Source organism: Passer domesticus, chromosome W (genome assembly GCF_036417665.1).
Source record: "Passer domesticus isolate bPasDom1 chromosome W, bPasDom1.hap1, whole genome shotgun sequence".
NCBI classification, from domain to species: Eukaryota; Metazoa; Chordata; class Aves; order Passeriformes; family Passeridae; genus Passer; species Passer domesticus.
This window is the reverse complement of record NC_087511.1, coordinates 28,541,514-28,564,343: the sequence shown is the minus strand read 5'-3', so window position 1 is coordinate 28,564,343 and position 22,830 is coordinate 28,541,514.

Below are 22,830 nucleotides of genomic sequence, written 5' to 3'. Positions count from 1 at the left end.
GCAAACATCAGAAGGCTTTAGAAAGTCTTAAAAAATCAGGGCGACACGAGGGCAGGTTCCTGGTGTCAGTTTGCAGGAGGCACTTGGCACTGTCAAACCAGCCACAGTTGCCTGTGGGGGCACCTGGCATGTAGGAGGCATCCTGATCCGTGCGGAATTTCAGCAGGCAGCCGGCCACTCCGGGCCACCGGGCCCTGGGCACGAACGATGGCCTTTCCCCTGAGAAACGAAACTCACCAGGCCAGGTTCCTGATGTCAGTTTGCAGGAGGCACGTGGCACTGTCAAACCTGCCACAGTTGCCTGTGGTGATACCTTCGGCCCGGGAGGCATCCTGATCGGTGCGGAATTTCAGCAGGCAGCCGGCCACTCCGGGCCACCGGGCCCTGGACACGAACGATGGCCTTTCCATAGAGAAACAAAACTCACCACGCCAGGTTCCTGGTGTCAGTTTGCAGGAGGCACTTGGCACTGTCAAACCAGCCACAGTTGCCTGTGGGGGCACCTTGCATCTAGGAGGCATCCTGATCCGTGCGGAATTTCAGCAGGCAGCCGGCCACTCCGGGCCACCGGGCCCTGGACACGAACGATGGCCTTTCCCCTGAGAAACAAAATTCAGCAGGCCAGGTTCCTGATGTCAGTTTGCAGGAGGCACTTGGCACTGTCAAACCAGCCACAGTTGCCTGGGGGGGCACCTTGCATCTGGGCCATATCGTGATCTGTGTGGAATTTCAGCAGGCAGCCGGCCCCTCGGGGCCACCCGGCCCCGGACAGGAACGATGGCCTTTCCCCAGAGAAACAAAACTCACCAGGCCAGGTTCCTGATGTCAGTTTGCAGGAGGCACTTGGCACTGTCAAACCAGCCACCGTTGCCTGTGGTGGTACCTACGGCCCGGGAGGCATCCTGATCGGTGCGGAATTTCAGCAGGCAGCCGGCCACTCCGGGCCACCGGGCCCTGGACACGAACGATGGCCTTTCCACAGAGAAACAAAACGCACCAGGCCCGGTTCCTCATCTCAGTTTGCAGGAGGCACTTGGCACTGTCAAACCAGCCACAGTTGCCTGCGGTGGTACCTTCGGTCTGGGAGGCATCCTGATCGGTGCGGAATTTCAGCAGGCAGCCGGCCACTCCGGGCCACCGGCCCTAGACACGAACGATGGCCTTTCCCCTGAGAAACAAAACACACCAGGCCAGGTTCCTGGTGTCAGTTTGCAGGAGGCACTTGGCACTGACAAACCAGCCACAGTTGCCTGTGGGGGCACCTTGCATGTAGGAGGCATCCTGATCCGTGCGGAATTTCAGCAGGCAGCCGGCCACTCAGGGCCACCGGGCCCTGGATCTAAACCATGGCCTTTCCCTTAGAAACACAAGTCACCAGGCCAGGTTCCTGCTGTCAGTTTGCAGGCGGCAATTAGCACTGTCAAACCAGCCGCAGATGCCTGTCGTGGTACCTTCAGTCCGGGAGGCATCCTGATTGGTGCGGAATTTCAGCAGGCAGCCGGCCACTCCAGGCCACCGGGCCCTGGACACGAACGATGGCCTTTCCCCTGAGAAACAAAACACACCAGGCCAGGTTCCTGGTGTCAGTTTGCAGGAGGCACTTGGCACTGTCAAACCAGCCACAGTTGCCTGTGGGGGCACCTTGCATCTAGGGCGTATCCTGATCCGTGCGGAATTTCAGCAGGCAGCCGGCCACTCCGGGCCACCGGGCCCTGGATATCAACCATGGCCTTTCCCTTAGAAACAAAAGTCACCAGGCCAGGTTCCTGCTGTCAGTTTGCAGGCGGCAATTGGCACTGTCAAACCAGCCGCAGATGCCTGTGGGGGCACCTTGCATCTAGGGCGTATCCTGATCCGTGCGGAATTTCAGCAGGCAGCCGGCCACTCCGGGCCACCGGGCCCTGGATATCAACCATGGCCTTTCCCTTAGAAACAAAAGTCACCAGGCCAGGTTCCTGCTGTCAGTTTGCAGGCGGCAATTGGCACTGTCAAACCAGCCGCAGATGCCTGTCGTGGTACCTTCAGTCCGGGAGGCATCCTGATCGGTGCGGAATTTCAGCAGGCAGCCGGCCACTCCGGGCCACCGGGCCCTGGACATGAACGATGGCCTTTCCCCTGAGAAAGAAAACTCACCAGGCCAGGTTCCTGATGTCAGTTTGCTGGAGGCACTTGGCACTGTCAAACCAGCCACAGTTGCCTGTGGGGGCACCTTGCATCTGGGACATATCCTGATCCGTGCGGAATTTCAGCAGGCAGCCGGCCACTCCGGGCCACCGGGCCCTGGACACGAACGATGGCCTTTCCCCTGAGAAACAAAACTCACCAGGCCAGGTTCCTCATCTCTGTTTGCAGGAGGCACTTGGCACTGTCAAACCAGCCACAGTTGCCTGTCGTGGTTCCTTTAGTCCGGGAGGCATCCTGATCGGTGCGGAATTTCAGCAGGCAGCCGGCCACTCCAGGCCATCGGGCCCTGGACACGAACGATGGCCTTTCCCATGAGAAACAAGACTCACCAGGCCAGGTTCCTGATGTCAGTTTGCAGTAGGCACGTGGCACTGTCAAACCAGCCACAGTTGCCTGTGGGGGCACCTTGCATCTGGGACATATCCTGATCTGTGTGGAATTTCAGCAGGCAGCCGGCCACTCGGGGCCACCCGGCCCCGGACAGGAACGATGGCCTTTCCCCAGAGAAACAAAACTCACCAGGCCAGGTTCCTGATGTCAGTTTGCAGGAGGCACGTGGCACTGTCAAACCAGCCACAGTTGCCTGTGGTGGTACCTTCGGCCCGGGAGGCATCCTGATCGGTGCGGAATTTCAGCAGGCAGCCGGCCACTCCGGGCCACCGGGCCCTGGACACGAACAATGGCCTTTCCACAGAGAAACAAAACGCACCAGGGTGTCGCTACAGGACACAAGACAACACGACGCAGACACGCTGCTGCTCTCAGACAGGAAAAAGAGAGAGTTTATTTTCTGACTCCTACATTTATAGATTTCCAAAGGTGACAGAGGATTGGAAGGTGAAAGTGCCACCTCTCCAGGGACACTGGACAAACCAACAGTCCATCAAATTTCTCCTCCTCCATAAAAGAATGCAAACAATAAGTTGTTTACAGAAAAGTGTGTGAGAAAGTTTCATACAAGAATGCAAACATCAGAAGGCTTTAGAAAGTCTTAAAAAATCAGGGCGACATCTCACCCTTCTCAGTTTTAAAAAGAAAAGGAAAAAATGAACAACGTGAAAAGAAAAAAACCCATGAACAAAATTCAGCGTCCATCCATGGAGGAATCATCGGAGTGATCACTCGCATCATCTGCATCCGAATCATCACTCCATGATTTACCCACTTGACGCCTTTCAGGTTGGTCACGGCTTCTGTTTTGCCTGTCAGTCGGATTCTGTCTCTGCGGTTGCAGGTCAGGGCGAACACACTTTGAAGGTACCCAGCGCACCCCGGTATCTGTGGATACACAAGCATACCCACGCCCTGAAGCGATAAGATCATAGGGACCTTCCCACTCTTTGGTGACTAAATTCCGCACCCGAACCTTCGCTCGAGGCTGATGTGCTTCGTCCGCAGCCTGCAACGAGAGATGGTGATTCAAAACAACAGGGTTATTTGAGTTCTGCGGCACCGTAAGATGATTGATGGTGTACAATGCCTTTGCCAACCGACTGTGCGGGGTTTCACCCTGCATTCCCCGTTTTTGTTTTTGAAGAACCCGCTTCAGAGTACCATGAGCACGTTCTACAATAGCTTGGCCAGTCGGAGAATGAGGGATACCAAACTTGTGTGACACACCCCACAACTGCAGGAACTGCCGCACCTTTTGCGATGCGTAAGCAGGACCATTGTCGGTCTTCACAGCAGAAGGTATGCCCAGAACGGCAAAGGCCTGCCTCCAGTGGGCAAGGACATCACGGGCCTTCTCTCCGGTGTGAGCAGAAGCCCACATTGCAGAGGAGAATGTGTCCACCGTGACATGCACATACTTGAGCCGGCCAAACTCGGCAATCTGGGTGACATCGGTCTGCCAAAGCTCCAAGGCCCTAAGGCCCCTGGGGTTTACCCCTGCTGGTAAAGGCGGAGCCAGTGCATGGCAGTCATCACATGACTCAACAATGTCACGAGCCTCTGTTGGCGTCAGCTGAAACTGCTTCTGCAGAGTATGTGCGTTCTGGTGGAAAAACCCATGAGATGCCTTGGCCTGCGCGAGTGTATCAGGCTGAGGGGCTACCCACGCTGGGTTAGCTAACTTGTCAGCCCTCGCGTTACCTTCCACTATAAAGCCTGGCAAATTGGTGTGACTCCTTACATGCAGAACGTAGAAAGGATGAACCCGAGCCTGAATGGCACACCACAAGGCCTTCAGCAAATGAAACAAGGCAGGGTTACTGACCTCTTTCAAGACCGAGTGACCCAACCGCTGTGCAATGTAGGCCACATAGGCAGAATCCGTGACCAAGTTGAAAGGTTCCTGGGAAAATTTCTCAAATGCCATGACAGCAGCCTTCAATTCAACCAATTGGGCTGACCCATCCTCATGACCTTCCAGAACCTGCCACTCAGATCCGTCCCTCCAGGTAACAATGGCCTTTCCTGTCCTCCCTGAACCGTCGGTAAAGACGGTGGGTCCTTGCACAGGTTCCTGACTATTTTTGGGCCGCAAAGAGATTTGTGTGGACTTCGCCATATGCAACAGCCTATGGCTGGGCAGATGATAAGTGATCTGCCCTGAAAAGTTTTCCAGAGCACTCTGCAGGGACACACTGTTTGCAAAGCTCCAGTCAAAATCCTCCCGCTGTACTGGGAGTATGATCTTTGCGGGATCCGCACCCATCAATTGCAAGCACCGTTGCCGGCATTTGATTATCAAACGAGCAAAAAGCTCAGACAATGGGGTTGCCGTCTTTTGCGGCTGATGGGGCAGGAAAACCCATTCCAAAACGTGCAAGGAATCGGACCATTTGTCACTCCATTGGCCAATGATACCTGTGGGATGCGAATCTGGAGCGGTGATGAACACAGTGACATCAATGGAGGGATCAATGCGGTAAACTTGGCAAGCCGAAACGGCCTGCTGAACCACCTCCAGCACCTGACGTGCCTCAGGGGTCAATGAACGAGGCGACTTTAGATCAGAGTCTCCTTTTAGTAGATCATACAATGGAGACAGTTGTGCATCGGTTAGCCCCAGGTATGGACGTAACCAAGTGATGACACCTACCAACTTTTGGGCATCATTCAGTGTCTTCACAGGATGCACGAATTGCACCTCCTGGTGACAGATTGTCTGTTCCAGAATTTTGACCCCCAAATACTTCCAAGGCGGTTGTTGCTGGACCTTTTCTGGAGCCACCTGCAGTCCATGTGCATTTAAAGCATCGAGCAACTGAGGCTGAATTCTCAGCAGCTCATCCTGGGTGGGCGCAGCCACCAAAATGTCGTCCATATAATGATACAGACGTGCACCAGGAAACTGCTCACGAACTCCAGACAAGGCACGGGCCACATACCACTGGCATATGGCCGGAGAATTGCGCATGCCCTGAGGAAGGGTCCTCCATTGATACCTCTGTGCGGGCTCAGCGTTGTTAATTGCTGGCACTGAGAAGGCAAATTTCGGCCTGTCATTGGGATGCAAAGGAATCGTGAAGAAACAATCCTTCAGATCCACAATGAGGACCGGCCAATCGGCAGGCAGCATGGCAGGCGATGGCATGCCCGCCTGCAATGTTCCCATGCCTTCCATCACGGCATTGACCTTTCGGAGGTCTTGCAACAACCTCCATTTCCCAGATTTCTTCTTGATGCAAAAGACAGGAGTGTTCCAGGGACTGGTAGAAGGCTCCAAATGACCCTGGTCCAACTGCTCCTGCACCAGATTCCGAAGGGCGACCAATTTATCTCGAGGGAGGGGCCACTGGTTCTCCCAAACAGGTTTGTCCACCAACCACCGTATAGGAGGCGTAGGACAGTCCGCGCCCTTCATCGCAGTGGCCCCCATCAAAAACCCGTCCCGATGCGCACCCCCCACGCTGACAGAACATCCCTCCCCCAGAGGTTAACAGGAGTAGAAGTAACATGCGGCCTGATCCAGGCCGTCTGTCCCTCTGGGTTCGTGACCAGCACGGACTGCTGGCTCACGTAACACTGCGCCGTTCCCCCCAGCCCCCTGACAGGCGTCTCCACCGGATCCAGGGGCCAGTCCGGAGGCCAGGCAGCAAGAGAGAGAATCGTGATGTCAGCGCCGCTGTCAAGAAGCCCGCGAAGGCGAGTCTCCGACGGCGTCACACCAGGAATGGACAGGGCACACATCATCTCAGGACGTTCCTTGGTCAGAACAGCAGTCCAGTGCACTTGAGGCGGCCCAGTGGATCCGAAACCGCCAGCTCCACGCGACCGGTCCGCTGCCCTGCAAACAGAGGACTTAAAGGGCACAAGTTGAGCAAGTCGTGTCCCTTTCGGGATCGTGACCGGGGGGGTGGGTGTGGAAACCATGGCACAAATCTGCCCTGTAAAGTCTGCATCAATGAGCCCCAGATGCACAACGATGCCCTGAAGGGTGGCACTAGACCTCCCCATCAGGAGAGCACTCATGCCCCCACCCAAGGGACCAAAGGCATCTAGGGGAACCCTGTGTACTTCACAAGATTCTAACACAGCTGTTGCTGCTGTGCAGACGTCTACACCCGCTGAGCCGCGGGTGCTGGCTGCAAGCCGGCTGAGCAAACCTCCATCGGCTCCGGGGTCTGGAGAGAAGCTTGTGTCTGAGCGCGTCTCCCCTTCGCGCTTCGCTTCCCGTTTCCCGAGCCCGGCAGTGCCTGGCCATTAGCATGAACCGTTGCCTTGCAGACATTAGTCATATGGTTCGGTCTTCCACACCGACCACACAGAAACATAGGAATCTTTTCCTTCCGTTCTTTCTTCCCCCGTTTCTTGCTGCCCTGAGCATTCCCCTGCTGCTTCTGCCAGCCCTGTGGCGCTGCCCAGGCTGGCTGCGCAGCAGTAGCCCAGGCAGCCATCTTCTGAACAGGGGGACCTATGACCGAACAGGCCTCCGTCATTTGTGAGACAGTAGCCCCACCAGGAAGAGCGTCTATGACTCTCTTACAGTCTGCTGTACAGTTGCTCCTCGCTAGGTCCGCAATCACAGCCTCTCTTGTCAGCGGATTTGTCAGCTGCCTCTCCACTGAGGCAGTCAGCCTCCCCACGAATGTCATGAAAGGCTCATCAGCCTTCTGGACAATGGTTGAAAATGGTTGCCGTGGAGCAGCCATTTCTACAGTCTGAATCACTGCCGACATGCCTAGTGCTTGACACTGCTCAAGCACGGAGGGAGAGAAACCAGCCTGCCCCTGAGGCTCAGTGTAATTGCCTGTACCCATCAGCATGTCAACGTCAGCCACTCTCCTGGGATCCTGCGGCCCCAGTGTAGCATTATGCTGTGCTGTAGTGGCTGCCAAGCGAGCCCACTTGGTCTCAAAGACGCCAAATTGCACGGGATCAAAAAGAGCACGCGCAACATCACGGACATCGGCAGGCGTGCGCACCTCAGGAGAAATCATGCGAAGCATGTGCATGACTTCAGAAGAGCCCAGACCATGTCGAGCAACCGTCTCACGGAGTTTTGTCTTTGTCTTGAAGGGCAGAAGCTCATAAGTGTTATGAGCAAGACCCCTGATCACAGGAAAAGCCTGGGGGCCTTCTGGCAAGGCCGCAATACCTGCCATGTCCCGTCCCGTGGGCCCCACGGGAACAAGAGCAGCTGCCTGACTGCGAGGCACTGCGACAGCACTCCACCCCGCATCCCCCGCAGCACCAGCAGAGCCAGAGGAGCCCCCTCCGTGATCCTGCAGACGCTGCGAGGAGACAGGCTCACGCATCTCATCAGCCGTAGCTCCGACTTCCCCCCAGAATCGTCTGGGATCCTTCGGACGCACGGTCACCTGGCACGGGGGAAGAGTCCACACACCCGGCAGGGAGGACCTGCGACCCCGGGAGAACACCGGTTTCCCGCTGGCCGCGTCAGCAGTCGCGCTAAAGGTGAACACCCCAGCGCCCTGGCGCGCCGCAGCCCCCGCGGAGGGCGGGGACTGCGGGGCCGAACCAGCTGCTCCCCCGGCAGCGCCGTCCGCCACGGCACCGGCAGAGGGCGCCGCAGTGGACGCAGGCGCCGGCACAGACCGCAAACCCGACGCGGAGCCACCCGTCTCCCGCGCAGGGGAGGGGCGGGACACAGGGAGAGATGCGGCTCGCGGAGCCACGTCAGCGCGGGGCGGCACAAGGGAGGTTGGCACAGCCCCTAGCAGCACCCGCCCCATCTCACGGGAGGCCGCAGCCGACTCCGCCTCCGCTGTACACAGAGAGGCAGGCATGCCGCCCACCATGATGGGACGAGATCGAGCACCGACCAACGCCCCGCCTCCGGCAGCCTCCACCGCCTGCGCATGCCCGGCGGGCTGCTCAGGCTCAGAAACAGGAGAAAGTGTCCCCCCGCGAGACGGGCCCGAATCTGAAGCGGGTGAACCCGCTTCCGCCGGCCGCAGGGAATATGTTGTGGACTTACCACAATGCGAACAGAGCGTTGTCACCAAATCAGACCCGAACAAAACCGGGCACTGATCCAGGGGCCCCTCATCGCCCCCGAGCGCCGGGAAGGCACAGGGGGACGACGGCTGCCCCTCCACACCGCGGTTCGGGGCAGGGCGAGTCAGCCGAGCTGCCTCCCCGGGACCCCCAGAAACCCGCGGGACTCCGCCCCCCGGCTGATCACCCTGGAACAGAGGGTTGAGAGTCCAATCCCCCTCCGAAGACCAACCACCACCCTCGGAGGCGGAATCATGCTCCAGCTCCCCCCACCGGGAAGCGGAGGAAGCCTCTGCGTCGCTCAAAAGCTCAGATTCCCTTTCATCCCCATCCGAGACGGACAGGTCCTTCCGGGAACCTGCAGAGCTGCAGGATTCAGACCCCCATACAGCCCGAGCAACATCCTGCAATGTGTGCCACATCAATTTCACGCTGGCAGGACCACCAGCCATCATCTCCTGCACGAGGTGGTCATTCACGCAAGACCACGCCGCCTCAGAGAACGTCTCCGTAGCGTCGGAAAAGAATCCCCGCTGTGTAGCCCAGCAAAGGAGTGTTTCGAAATCACTCCAGGGCACGGAGATCTTACTGTTCTCCAGGACCCGTCTGTACGAACCCAACAAACCAAACGCACTCATGATACCCACAGGAGTGCCGCTATCACAGGACAGCAAGCCAAGCTCCCAGCAGGGAAGGGGCAAACGGCACAATTTCACCCGACAGCCCGAACTCTCTGCCTCCAGCCTAGGCTGCAGTACACTTCGGCGGTCACCAGATGTCGCTACAGGACACAAGACAACACGACGCAGACACGCTGCTGCTCTCAGACAGGAAAAAGAGAGAGTTTATTTTCTGACTCCTACATTTATAGATTTCCAAAGGTGACAGAGGATTGGAAGGTGAAAGTGCCACCTCTCCAGGGACACTGGACAAACCATCAGTCCATCAAATTTCTCCTCCTCCATAAAAGAATGCAAACAATAAGTTGTTTACAGAAAAGTGTGTGAGAAAGTTTCATACAAGAATGCAAACATCAGAAGGCTTTAGAAAGTCTTAAAAAATCAGGGCGACACGAGGGCAGGTTCCTGGTGTCAGTTTGCAGGAGGCACTTGGCACTGTCAAACCAGCCACAGTTGCCTGTGGGGGCACCTGGCATGTAGGAGGCATCCTGATCGGTGCGGAATTTCAGCAGGCAGCCGGCCACTCCGGGCCACCGGGCCCTGGGCACGAACGATGGCCTTTCCCCTGAGAAACGAAACTCACCAGGCCAGGTTCCTGATGTCAGTTTGCAGGAGGCACGTGGCACTGTCAAACCTGCCACAGTTGCCTGTGGTGATACCTTCGGCCCGGGAGGCATCCTGATCGGTGCGGAATTTCAGCAGGCAGCCGGCCACTCCGGGCCACCGGGCCCTGGACACGAACGATGGCCTTTCCATAGAGAAACAAAACTCACCACGCCAGGTTCCTGGTGTCAGTTTGCAGGAGGCACTTGGCACTGTCAAACCAGCCACAGTTGCCTGTGGGGGCACCTTGCATCTAGGAGGCATCCTGATCCGTGCGGAATTTCAGCAGGCAGCCGGCCACTCCGGGCCACCGGGCCCTGGACACGAACAATGGCCTTTCCCCTGAGAAACAAAACGCACCAGGCCCGGTTCCTGATGTCTGGTCGCAGGAGGCACTTGGCACTGTCAAACCAGCCACAGTTGCCTGCGGTGGTACCTTCGGTCCGGGAGGCATCCTGATCGGTGGATTAATTTCAGAAGGCAGCCGGCCACTCCAGGCCACCGGGCCCTGGACACGAACGATGGCCTTTCCACAGAGAAACAAAACGCACCAGGCCAGGTTCCTGGTGTCAGTTTGCAGGAGGCACTTGGCACTGTCAAACCAGCCACAGTTGCCTGTGGGGGCACCTTGCATCTAGGAGGCATCCTGTTCCGTGCGGAATTTCAGCAGGCAGCCGGCCACTCCGGGCCACCGGGCCCTGGGCATGAACGATGGCCTTTCCCCTGAGAAACAAAACTCACCAGGCCAGGTTCCTCATCTCTGTTTGCAGGAGGCACTTGGCACTGTCAAACCAGCCGCACATGCCTGTCGTGGTACCTTCAGTCCGGGAGGCATCCTGATTGGTGCGGAATTTCAGCAGGCAGCCGGCCACTCCAGGCCATCGGGCCCTGGACACGAACAATGGCCTTTCCCCTGAGAAACAAAACGCACCAGGCCCGGTTCCTCATGTCTGGTCGCAGGAGGCACTTGGCACTGTCAAACCAGCCACAGTTGCCTGCGGTGGTACCTTCGGTCCGGGAGGCATCCTGATCGGTGGATTAATTTCAGGAGGCAGCCGGCCACTCCAGGCCACCGGGCCCTGGACACGAACGATGGCCTTTCCCCTGAGAAACAAAACGCACCAGGCCAGGTTCCTGATGTCTGTTTGCAGGAGGCACGTGGCACTGTCAAACCAGCCACAGTTGCCTGTGGGGGCACATTGCATCTGGGATGTATCCTAAGCAGTGCGGAATTTCAGCAGGCAGCCGGCCACTCCGGGCCACCGGGCCCTGGACATGAACGATGGCCTTTCCCCTGAGAAAGAAAACTCACCAGGCCAGGTTCCTGATGTCACTTTGCAGGAGGCACGTGGCACTGTCAAACCAGCCACAGTTGCCTGTGGGGGCACCTTGCATCTGGGCGGTATCCTGATCCGTGCGGAATTTCAGCAGGCAGCCGGCCACTCCGGGCCACCGGGCCCTGGACACGAACGATGGCCTTTCCCCTGAGAAACAAAACTCCCCAGGCCAGGTTCCTTATGTCTGTTTGCAGGAGGCACTTGGCACTGTCAAACCAGCCACAGTTGCCTGTGGGGGCACCTTGCATCTGGGCGGTATCCTGATCCGTGCGGAATTTCAGCAGGCAGCCGGCCACTCCGGGCCACCGGGCCCTGGACACAAACGATGGCCTTTCCACAGAGAAACAAAACTCACCAGGCCAGGTTCCTGATGTCAGTTTTCAGGAGGCACGTGGCACTGTCAAACCAGCCACAGTTGCCTGTGGTGGTACCTTCGGCCCGGGAGGCATCCTGATCGGTGCGGAATTTCAGTAGGCAGCCGGCCACTCCGGGCCACCGGGCCCTGGATATCAACCATGGCCTTTGCCTTAGAAACAAAAGTCACCAGGCCAGGTTCCTGATGTCAGTTTGCAGGCGGCATTTGGCACTGTCAAACCAGCTGCAGATGCCTGTCGTGGTACCTTCAGTCCGGGAGGCATCCTGATTGGTGCGGAATTTCAGCAGGCAGCCGGCCACTCCAGGCCATCGGGCCCTGGACACGAACAATGACCTTTCCCCTGAGAAACAAAACGCACCAGGCCCGGTTCCTCATGTCTGTTTGCAGGAGGCACTTGGCACTGTCAAACCAGCCACAGTTGCCTGCGGTGGTACCTTCGGTCCGGGAGGTATCCTGATCGGTGGATTAATTTCAGCAGGCAGCCGGCCACTCCAGGCCACCGGGCCCTGGACACGAACGATGGCCTTTCCACAGAGAAACAAAACTCACCAGGCCAGGTTCCTGGTGTCAGTTTGCAGGAGGCACTTGGCACTGTCAAACCAGCCACAGTTGCCTGTGGGGGCACCTTGCATGTAGGAGGCATCCTGATCCGTGCGGAATTTCAGCAGGCAGCCGGCCACTCCGGGCCACCGGGCCCTGGGCATGAACGATGGCCTTTCCCCTGAGAAACAAAACTCACCAGGCCAGGTTCCTGATGTCAGTTTGCAGGAGGCACTTGGCCCTGTCAAACCAGCCGCACATGCCTGTCGTGGTACCTTCAGTCCGGGAGGCATCCTGATTGGTGCGGAATTTCAGCAGGCAGCCGGCCACTCCAGGCCATCGGGCCCTGGACACGAACAATGGCCTTTCCCCTGAGAAACAAAACGCACCAGGCCCGGTTCCTCATATCTGGTCGCAGGAGGCACTTGGCACTGTCAAACCAACCACAGTTGCCTGCGGTGGTACCTTCGGTCCGGGAGGCATCCTGATCGGTGGATTAATTTCAGCAGGCAGCCGGCCACTCCAGGCCACCGGGCCCTGGACACGAACGATGGCCTTTCCCCTGAAAAACAAAACGCACCAGGCCAGGTTCCTGATGTCTGTTTGCAGGAGGCACGTGGCACTGTCAAACCAGCCACAGTTGCCTGTGGGGGCACCTTGCATCTGGGATGTATCCTAATCGGTGCGGAATTTCAGCAGGCAGCCGGCCACTCCGGGCCACCGGGCCCTGGACATGAACGATGGCCTTTCCCCTGAGAAACAAAACTCACCAGGCCAGGTTCCTGATGTCTGTTTGCAGGAGGCACTTGGCACTGTCAAACCAGCCACAGTTGCCTGTGGGGGCACCTTGCATCTGGGCGGTATCCTGATCGGTGTGGAATTTCAGCAGGCAGCCGGCCACTCCGGGCCACCGGGCCCTGGACACAAACGATGGCCTTTCCACAGAGAAACAAAACTCACCAGGCCAGGTTCCTGATGTCAGTTTGCAGGAGGCACGTGGCACTGTCAAACCAGCCACAGTTGCCTGTGGTGGTACCTTCGGCCCGGGAGGCATCCTGATCGGTGCGGAATTTCAGCAGGCAGCCGGCCACTCCGGGCCACCGGGCCCTGGATATCAACCATGGCCTTTGCCTTAGAAACAAAAGTCACCAGGCCAGGTTCCTGATGTCAGTTTGCAGGCGGCATTTGGCACTGTCAAACCAGCTGCAGATGCCTGTCGTGGTACCTTCAGTCCGGGAGGCATCCTGATTGGTGCGGAATTTCAGCAGGCAGCCGGCCACTCCAGGCCATCGGGCCCTGGACACGAACAATGACCTTTCCCCTGAGAAACAAAACGCACCAGGCCCGGTTCCTCATGTCTGTTTGCAGGAGGCACTTGGCACTGTCAAACCAGCCACAGTTGCCTGCGGTGGTACCTTCGGTCCGGGAGGCATCCTGATCGGTGGATTAATTTCAGCAGGCAGCCGGCCACTCTAGGCCACCGGGCCCTGGACACGAACGATGGACTTTCCCCTGAAAAACAAAACGCACCAGGCCAGGTTCCTGATGTCTGTTTGCAGGAGGCACGTGGCACTGTCAAACCAGCCACAGTTGCCTGTGGGGGCACCTTGCATCTGGGATGTATCCTGATCGGTGCGGAATTTCAGCAGGCAGCCGGCCACTCCAGGCCACCGGGCCCTGGACACGAACGACGGCCTTTCCCCTGAGAAAGAAAACTCACCAGGCCAGGTTCCTGATGTCACTTTGCAGGAGGCACGTGGCACTGTAAAACCAGCCACCGTTGCCTGTGGTGGTACCTACGGCCCGGGAGGCATCCTGATTGGTGCGGAATTTCAGCAGGCAGCCGGCCACTCCGGGCCACCGGGCCCTGGACACGAACGATGGCCTTTCCACAGAGAAACAAAACGCACCAGGCCAGGTTCCTGATGTCAGTTTGCAGGAGGCACTTGGCACTGTCAAACCAGCCACAGTTGCCTGTCGTGGTTCCTTCAGTCCGGGAGGCATCCTGATCGGTGCGGTATTTCAGCAGGCAGCCGGCCACTCCAGGCCATCGGGCCCTGAACACGAACAATGGCCTTTCCCCTGAGAAACAAAACGCACCAGGCCCGGGTCCTCATCTCAGTTTGCAGGAGGCACTTGGCACTGTCAAACCAGCCACAGTTGCCTGCGGTGGTACCTTCGGTCCGGGAGGCATCCTGATCGGTGCGGAATTTCAGCAGGCAGCCGGCCACTCCGGGCCACCGGCCCTAGACACGAACGATGGCCTTTCCCCTGAGAAACAAAACGCAACAGGCAAGGTTCCTGGTGTCAGTTTGCAGGAGGCACTTGGCACTGTCAAACCAGCCACAGTTGCCTGTGGGGGCACATTGCATGTAGGAGGCATCCTGATCCGTGCGGAATTTCAGCAGGCAGCCGGCCACTCCGGGCCACCGGGCCCTGGATCTAAACCATGGCCTTTCCCTTAGAAAGTAAAGTCACCAGGCCAGGTTCCAGATGTCAATTTGCAGGAGGCACTTGGCGCTGTCAAAGCAGCCACAGTTGCCTGTGGTGGTACCTTCGGTCCGGGAGGGATCCGGATCTGTGTGGAATTTCAGTAGGCAGCCGGCCACTCCGGGCCACCGGGCCCTGGACACGAACGATGGCCTTTCCCCAGAGAAACAAAACGCACCAGGCCAGGTTCCTGATGTCTGTTTGCAGGAGGCACGTGGCACTGTCAAACCAGCCACAGTTGCCTGGGGGGGCACCTTACATATAGGACGTATCCTGATCCGTGCGGAATTTCAGCAGGCAGCCGGCCACACCGGGCCACCGGGCCCTGGATATCAACCATGGCCTTTCCCTTAGAAACACAAGTCACCAGCCCAGGTTCCTGCTGTCAGTTTGCAGGCGGCAATTGGCACTCTCAAACCAGCCGCAGATGCCTGTCGTGGTTCCTTTAGTCCGGGAGGCATCCTGATCGGTGCGGAATTTCAGCAGGCAGCCGGCCACTCCAGGCCATCGGGCCCTGGACACGAACGATGGCCTTTCCCCTGAGAAACAAAACGCACCAGGCCAGGTTCCTGGTGTCAGTTTGCAGGAGGCACTTGGCACTGTCAAACCAGCCACAGTTGCCTGCGGTGGTACCTTCGGTCTGGGAGGAATCCTGATCGGTGCGGAATTTCAGCAGGCAGCCGGCCACTCCGGGCCACCGGGCCCTGGACACGAACGATGGCCTTTCCACAGAGAAACAAAATGCACCAGGCCAGGTTCCTGGTGTCAGTTTGCAGGAGGCACTTGGCACTGTCAAACCAGCCACAGTTGCCTATGGGGGCACCTTGCATGTAGGAGGCATCCTGATCCGTGTGGAATTTCAGCAGGCAGCCGGCCACTCCGGGCCACCGGGCCCTGGATCTAAACCATGGCCTTTCCCTTAGAAACACAAGTCACCAGGCCAGGTTCCTGCTGTCAGTTTGCAGGCGGCAATTGGCACTGTCAAACCAGCCGCAGATGCCTGTCGTGGTACCTTCAGTCCGGGAGGCATCCTGATTGGTGCGGAATTTCAGCAGGCAGCCGGCCACTCCAGGCCACCGGGCCCTGGACACGAACGATGGCCTTTCCCCTGAAAAACAAAACGCACCAGGGCAGGTTCCTGGTGTCAGTTTGCAGGAGGCACTTGGCACTGTCAAACCAGCCACAGTTGCCGGTGGGGGCACCTTGCATCTAGGATGTATCCTGATCCGTGCGGAATTTCAGCAGGCAGCCAGCCACTCCCGGCCACCGGGCCCTGGACATGAACCATGGCCTTTCCTCAGAGAAACAAAACTCACCAGGCCTGGTTCCTGATGTCAGTTTTCAGGAGGCACGTGGCACTGTCAAACCAGCCACAGTTGCCTGTGGTGGTGCCTTCGGCCCGGGAGGCATCCTGATCGGTGCGGAATTTCAGCAGGCAGCCGGCCACTCCAGGCCATCGGGCCCTGGACACGAACGATGGCCTTTCCCCTGAGAAACAAAACTCACCAGGCCAGGTTCCTCATCTCTGTTTGCAGGAGGCACTTGGCACTGTCAAACCAGCCACAGTTGCCTGCGGTGGTACCTTCGGTCCGGGAGGCATCCTGATCGGTGCGGAATTTCAGCAGGCAGCCGGCCACTCCAGGCCACCGGGCCCTGGACACGAACTATGGCCTTTCCCCAGAGAAACAAAACGCACCAGGCCAGGTTCCTGATGTCTGTTTGCAGGAGGCACTTGGCACTGTCAAACCAGCCACAGTTGCCTGTCGTGGTTCCCTCAGTCCGGGAGGCATCCTGATTGGTGCGGAATTTCAGCAGGCAGCCGGCCACTCGGGGCCACCCGGCCCCGGACAGGAACGATGGCCTTTCCCCAGAGAAACAAAACTCACCAGGCCAGGTTCCTGATGTCAGTTTGCAGGAGGAACTTGGCACTGTCAAACCAGCCACAGTTGCCTGTGGGTGCACCTTGCATATAGGACGTATCCTGATCCGTGCGGAATTTCAGCAGGCAGCCGGCCACTCCGGGCCACCGGGCCCTGGATATCAACCATGGCCTTTCTCTTAGAAACAAAAGTCACCAGGCCAGGTTCCTGCTGTCAGTTTGCAGGCGGCAATTGGCACTGCCAAACCAGCCACAGTTGCCTGTCGTGGTACCTTCAGTCCAGGAGGCATCCTGATTGGTGCGGAATTTCAGCAGGCAGCCGGCCACTCCAGGCCATCGGGCCCTGGACACGAACTATGGCCTTTCCCCTGAGAAACAAAACTCACCAGGCCAGGTTCCTCATCTCAGTTTGCAGGAGGCACTTGGCACTGTCAAACCAGCCACAGTTGCCTGTGGTGGTACCTTCGGTCCGGGCGGCATCCTGATCGGCGCGGAATTTCAGCAGGCAGCCGGCCACACCAGGCCATCGGGCCCTGGACACGAACGATGGCCTTTCCCCTGAGAAACAAAACGCACCAGGCCAGGTTCCTGATGTCAGTTTGCATGAGGCACTTGGCACTGTCAAACCAGCCACAGTTGCCTGCGGTGGTACCTTCAGTCCGGGAGGCATCCTGATTGGTGCGGAATTTCAGCAGGCAGCCGGCCACTCCAGGCCATCGGGCCCTGGACACGAACGATGGCCTTTCCCCTGAGAAACAAAACTCACCAGGCCAGGTTCCTCATCTCTGTTTGCAGGAGGCACTTGGCACTGTCAAACCAGCCACAGTTGCCTGTAGTGGTACCTTCGGTCTGGGAGGTATCCTGATCGGTGCGGAATTTCAGCAGGCAGCCGGCCACTCCGTGCCACCGGGCCCTAGACACGAACGATGGCCTTTCCCCTGAAAAACAAAACGCACCAGGCCAGGTTCCTGATGTCTGTTTGCAGGAGGCACGTGGCACTGTCAAACCAGCCACAGTTGCCTGTGGGGGCACCTTGCATCTGGGATGTATCCTAATCGGTGCGGAATTTCAGCAGGCAGCCGGCCACTCCAGGCCACCGGGCCCTGGACACGAACGACGGCCTTTCCCCTGAGAAAGAAAACTCACCAGGCCAGGTTCCTGATGTCAGTTTGCTGGAGGCACTTGGCACTGTCAAACCAGCCACAGTTGCCTGTGGGGGCACCTTGCATCTGGGACATATCGTGATCTGTGTGGAATTTCAGCAGGCAGCCGGCCACTCGGGGCCACCCGGCCCCGGACAGGAACGATGGCCTTTCCCCTGAGAAACAAAACTCACCAGGCCAGGTTCCTGATGTCACTTTGCAGGCGGCACGTGGCACTGTAAAACCAGCCACCGTTGCCTGTGGTGGTACCTTCAGTCCGGGAGGCATCCTGATTGGTGCGGAATTTCAGCAGGCAGCCGGCCACTCCAGGCCATCGGGCCCTGGACACGAACGATGGCCTTTCCCCTGAGAAACAAAACTCACCAGGCCAGGTTCCTCATCTCTGTTTGCAGGAGGCACTTGGCACTGTCAAACCAGCCACAGTTGCCTGTAGTGGTACCTTCGGTCTGGGAGGCATCCTGATCGGTGCGGAATTTCAGCAGGCAGCCGGCCACTCCGTGCCACCGGGCCCTAGACACGAACGATGGCCTTTCCCCTGAAAAACAAAACTCACCAGGCCAGGTTCCTGATGTCACTTTGCAGGCGGCAATTGGCACTGCCAAACCAGCCACAGTTGCCTGTCGTGGTACCTTCAGTCCGGGAGGCATCCTGATTGGTGCGGAATTTCAGCAGGCAGCCGGCCACTCCAGGCCATCGGGCCCTGGACACGAACGATGGCCTTTCCCCTGAGAAACAAAACTCACCAGGCCAGGTTCCTCATCTCAGTTTGCAGGAGGCACTTGGCACTGTCAAACCAGCCACAGTTGCCTGTGGTGGTACCTTCGGTCCGGGCGGCATCCTGATCGGCGCGGTATTTCAGCAGGCAGGCGGCCACACCAGGCCATCGGGCCCTGGACACGAACGATGGCCTTTCCCCTGAGAAACAAAACGCACCAGGCCAGGTTCCTGATGTCAGTTTGCAGGAGGCACTTGGCGCTGTCAAACCAGCCACAGTTGCCTGCGGTGGTACCTTCAGTCCGGGAGGCATCCTGATTGGTGCGGAATTTCAGCAGGCAGCCGGCCACTCCAGGCCATCGGGCCCTGGACACGAACGATGGCCTTTCCCCTGAAAAACAAAACGCACCAGGCCAGGTTCCTGATGTCTGTTTGCAGGAGGCACGTGGCACTGTCAAACCAGCCACAGTTGCCTGTGGGGGCACCTTGCATCTGGGATGTATCCTAATCGGTGCGGAATTTCAGCAGGCAGCCGGCCACTCAAGGCCACCGGGCCCTGGACACGAACGACGGCTTTTCCCCTGAGAAAGAAAACTCACCAGGCCAGGTTCCTGATGTCAGTTTGCAGGAGGCACTTGGCACTGTCAAACCAGCCACAGTTGCCTGTGGGGGCACCTTGCATCTTGGACATATCGTGATCTGTGTGGAATTTCAGCAGGCAGCCGGCCACTCGGGGCCACCCGGCCCCGGACAGGAACGATGGCCTTTCCCCTGAGAAACAAAACTCACCAGGCCAGGTTCCTGATGTCACTTTGCAGGAGGCACGTGGCACTGTAAAACCAGCCACCGTTGCCTGTGGTGGTACCTTCAGTCCGGGAGGCATCCTGATTGGTGCGGAATTTCAGCAGGCAGCCGGCCACTCCAGGCCATCGGGCCCTGGACACGAACGATGGCCTTTCCCCTGAGAAACAAAACTCACCAGGCCAGGTTCCTCATCTCTGTTTGCAGGAGGCACTTGGCACTGTCAAACCAGCCACAGTTGCCTGTAGTGGTACCTTCGGTCTGGGAGGCATCCTGATCGGTGCGGAATTTCAGCAGGCAGCCGGCCACTCCGTGCCACCGGGCCCTAGACACGAACGATGGCCTTTCCCCTGAAAAACAAAACGCACCAGGCCAGGTTCCTGATGTCTGTTTGCAGGAGGCACGTGGCACTGTCAAACCAGCCACAGTTGCCTGTGGGGGCACCTTGCATCTGGGATGTATCCTAATCGGTGCGGAATTTCAGCAGGCAGCCGGCCACTCCAGGCCACCGGGCCCTGGACACGAACGACGGCCTTTCCCCTGAGAAAGAAAACTCACCAGGCCAGGTTCCTGATGTCAGTTTGCTGGAGGCACTTGGCACTGTCAAACCAGCCACAGTTGCCTGTGGGGGCACCTTGCATCTGGGACATATCGTGATCTGTGTGGAATTTCAGCAGGCAGCCGGCCACTCGGGGCCACCCGACCCCGGACAGGAACGATGGCCTTTCCCCTGAGAAACAAAACTCACCAGGCCAGGTTCCTGATGTCACTTTGCAGGAGGCACGTGGCACTGTAAAACCAGCCACCGTTGCCTGTGGTGGTACCTACGGCCCGGGAGGCATCCTGATTGGTGCGGAATTTCAGCAGGCAGCCGGCCACTCCGGGCCACCGGGCCCTGGACACGAACGATGGCCTTTCCACAGAGAAACAAAACGCACCAGGCCCGGTTCCTGATGTCAGTTTGCAGGAGGCACTTGGCACTGTCAAACCAGCCACAGTTGCCTGTCGTGGTTCCTTCAGTCCGGGAGGCATCCTGATCGGTGCGGAATTTCAGCAGGCAGCCGGCCACTCCAGGCCATCGGGACCTGGACACGAACAATGGCCTTTCCCCTGAGAAACAAAACGCACCAGGCCCGGTTCCTCATCTCAGTTTGCAGGAGGCACTTGGCACTGTCAAACCAGCCACAGTTGCCTGCGGTGGTACCTTCGGTCCGAGAGGCATCCTGATCGGTGCGGAATTTCAGCAGGCAGCCGGGCACTCCGGGCCACCGGCCCTAGACACGAACGATGGCCTTTCCCCTGAGAAACAAAACGCACCAGGCCAGGTTCCTGGTGTCAGTTTGCAGGAGGCACTTGGCACTGTCAAACCAGCCACAGTTGCCTGTGGGGGCACCTTGCATGTAGGAGGCATCCTGATCCGTGCGGAATTTCAGCAGGCAGTCGGCCACTCCGGGCCACCGGGCCCTGGATCTAAACCATGGCCTTTCCCTTTGAAACTAAAGTCACCAGGCCAGGTTCCAGATGTCAATTTGCAGGAGGCACTTGGCGCTGTCAAAGCAGCCACAGTTGCCTGTGGTGGTACCTTCGGTCCGGGAGGGATCCTGATCTGTGTGGAATTTCAGCAGGCAGCCGGCCACTCCAGGCCACCGGGCCCGGGACACGAACGATGGCCTTTCCCCTGAGAAACAAAACTCACCAGGCCAGGTTCCTGATGTCTGTTTGCAGGAGGCACGTGGCACTGTCAAACCAGCCACAGTTGCCTGTGGGGGCACCTTGCATCTGGGACATATCCTGATCTGTGTGGAATTTCAGCAGGCAGCCGGCCACTCGGGGCCACCCGGCCCCGGACAGGAACGATGGCCTTTCCCTTAGAAACACAAGTCACCATGTCGCCCTGATTTTTTAAGACTTTCTAAAGCCTTCTGATGTTTGCATTCTTGTATGAAACTTTCTCACACACTTTTCTGTAAACAACTTATTGTTTGCATTCTTTTATGGAGGAGGAGAAATTTGATGGACTGATGGTTTGTCCAGTGTCCCTGGAGAGGTGGCACTTTCACCTTCCAATCCTCTGTCACCTTTGGAAATCTATAAATGTAGGAGTCAGAAAATAAACTCTCTCTTTTTCCTGTCTGAGAGCAGCAGCGTGTCTGCGTCGTGTTGTCTTGTGTCCTGTAGCGACATCTGGTGACCGCCGAAGTGTACTGCAGCCTAGGCTGGAGGCAGAGAGTTCGGGCTGTCGGGTGAGATTGTGCCGTTTGCCCTTTCCCTGCTGGGAGCTTGGCTTGCTGTCCTGTGATAGCGGCACTCCTGTGGGTATCATGAGTGCGTTTGGTATGTTGGGTTCGTGGAGACGGGTCCTGGAGAACAGTAAGATCTCCGTGCCCTGGAGTGATTTCGAAACACTCCTTTGCTGGGCTACACAGCGGGGATTCTTTTCCGACCCTACGGAGACGTTCTCTGAGGCGGCATGGTCTTGCGTGAATGACCACCTCGTGCAGGAGATGATTGCTGGTGGTCCTGCCAGCGTGAAATTGATGTGGCACACATTGCAGGATGTTGCTCGGGCTGTATGGGGGTCTGAATCCTGCAGCTCTGCAGGTTCCCGGAGGGACCTGTCCGTCTCGGATGGGGATGAAAGGGAATCTGAGCTTTTGAGCGACGCAGAGGCTTCCTCCGCTTCCCGGTGGGGGGAGCTGGAGCATGATTCCGCCTCCGAGGGTGGTGGTTGGTCTTCGGAGGAGGATCGGTCTCTCACCCCTCGGTTCCAGAGTGGTCAGCCGGGGGGCGGAGTCCCGCGGGTTTCTGGGGGTCCCGGGGAGGCAGCTCGGCTGACTCGCCCTGCCCCGAACCGCGGTGTGGAGGGGCAGCCGTCATCCCCCTGTGCCTTCCCGGCGCTCGGGGGCGATGAGGGGCCCCTGGATCAGTGCCCGGTTTTGTTCGGGTCTGATTTGGTGACAACGCTCTGTTCGCATTGTGGTAAGTCCACAACATATTCCCTGCGGCCGGCGGAAGCGGGTTCACCCGCTTCAGATTCGGGCCCGTCTCGCGGGGGGACACTTTCTCCTGTTTCTGAGCCTGAGCAGCCCGCCGGGCATGCGCAGGCGGTGGAGGCTGCCGGAGGCGGGGCGTTGGTCGGTGCTCGATCTCGTCCCATCATGGTGGGCGGCATGCCTGCCTCTCTGTGTACAGCGGAGGCAGAGTTGGCTGCGGCCTCCCGTGAGATGGGGCGGGTGCTCCTAGGGGCTGTGCCAACCTCCCTTGTGCCGCCCCGCGCTGACGTGGCTCCGCGAGCCGCATCTCTCCCTGTGTCCCGCCCCTCCCCTGCGCGGGAGACGGGTGGCTCCGCGTCGGGTTTGCGGTCTGTGCCGGCGCCTGCGTCCACTGCGGCGCCCTCTGCCGGTGCCGTGGCGGACGGCGCTGCCGGGGGAGCAGCTGGTTCGGCCCCGCAGTCCCCGCCCTCCGCGGGGGCTGCGGCGCGCCAGGGCGCTGGGGTGTTCACCTTTAGCGCGACTGCTGACGCGGCCAGCGGGAAACCGGTGTTCTCCCGGGGTCGCAGGTCCTCCCTGCCGGGTGTGTGGACTCTTCCCCCGTGCCAGGTGACCGTGCGTCCGAAGGATCCCAGACGATTCTGGGGGGAAGTCGGAGCTACGGC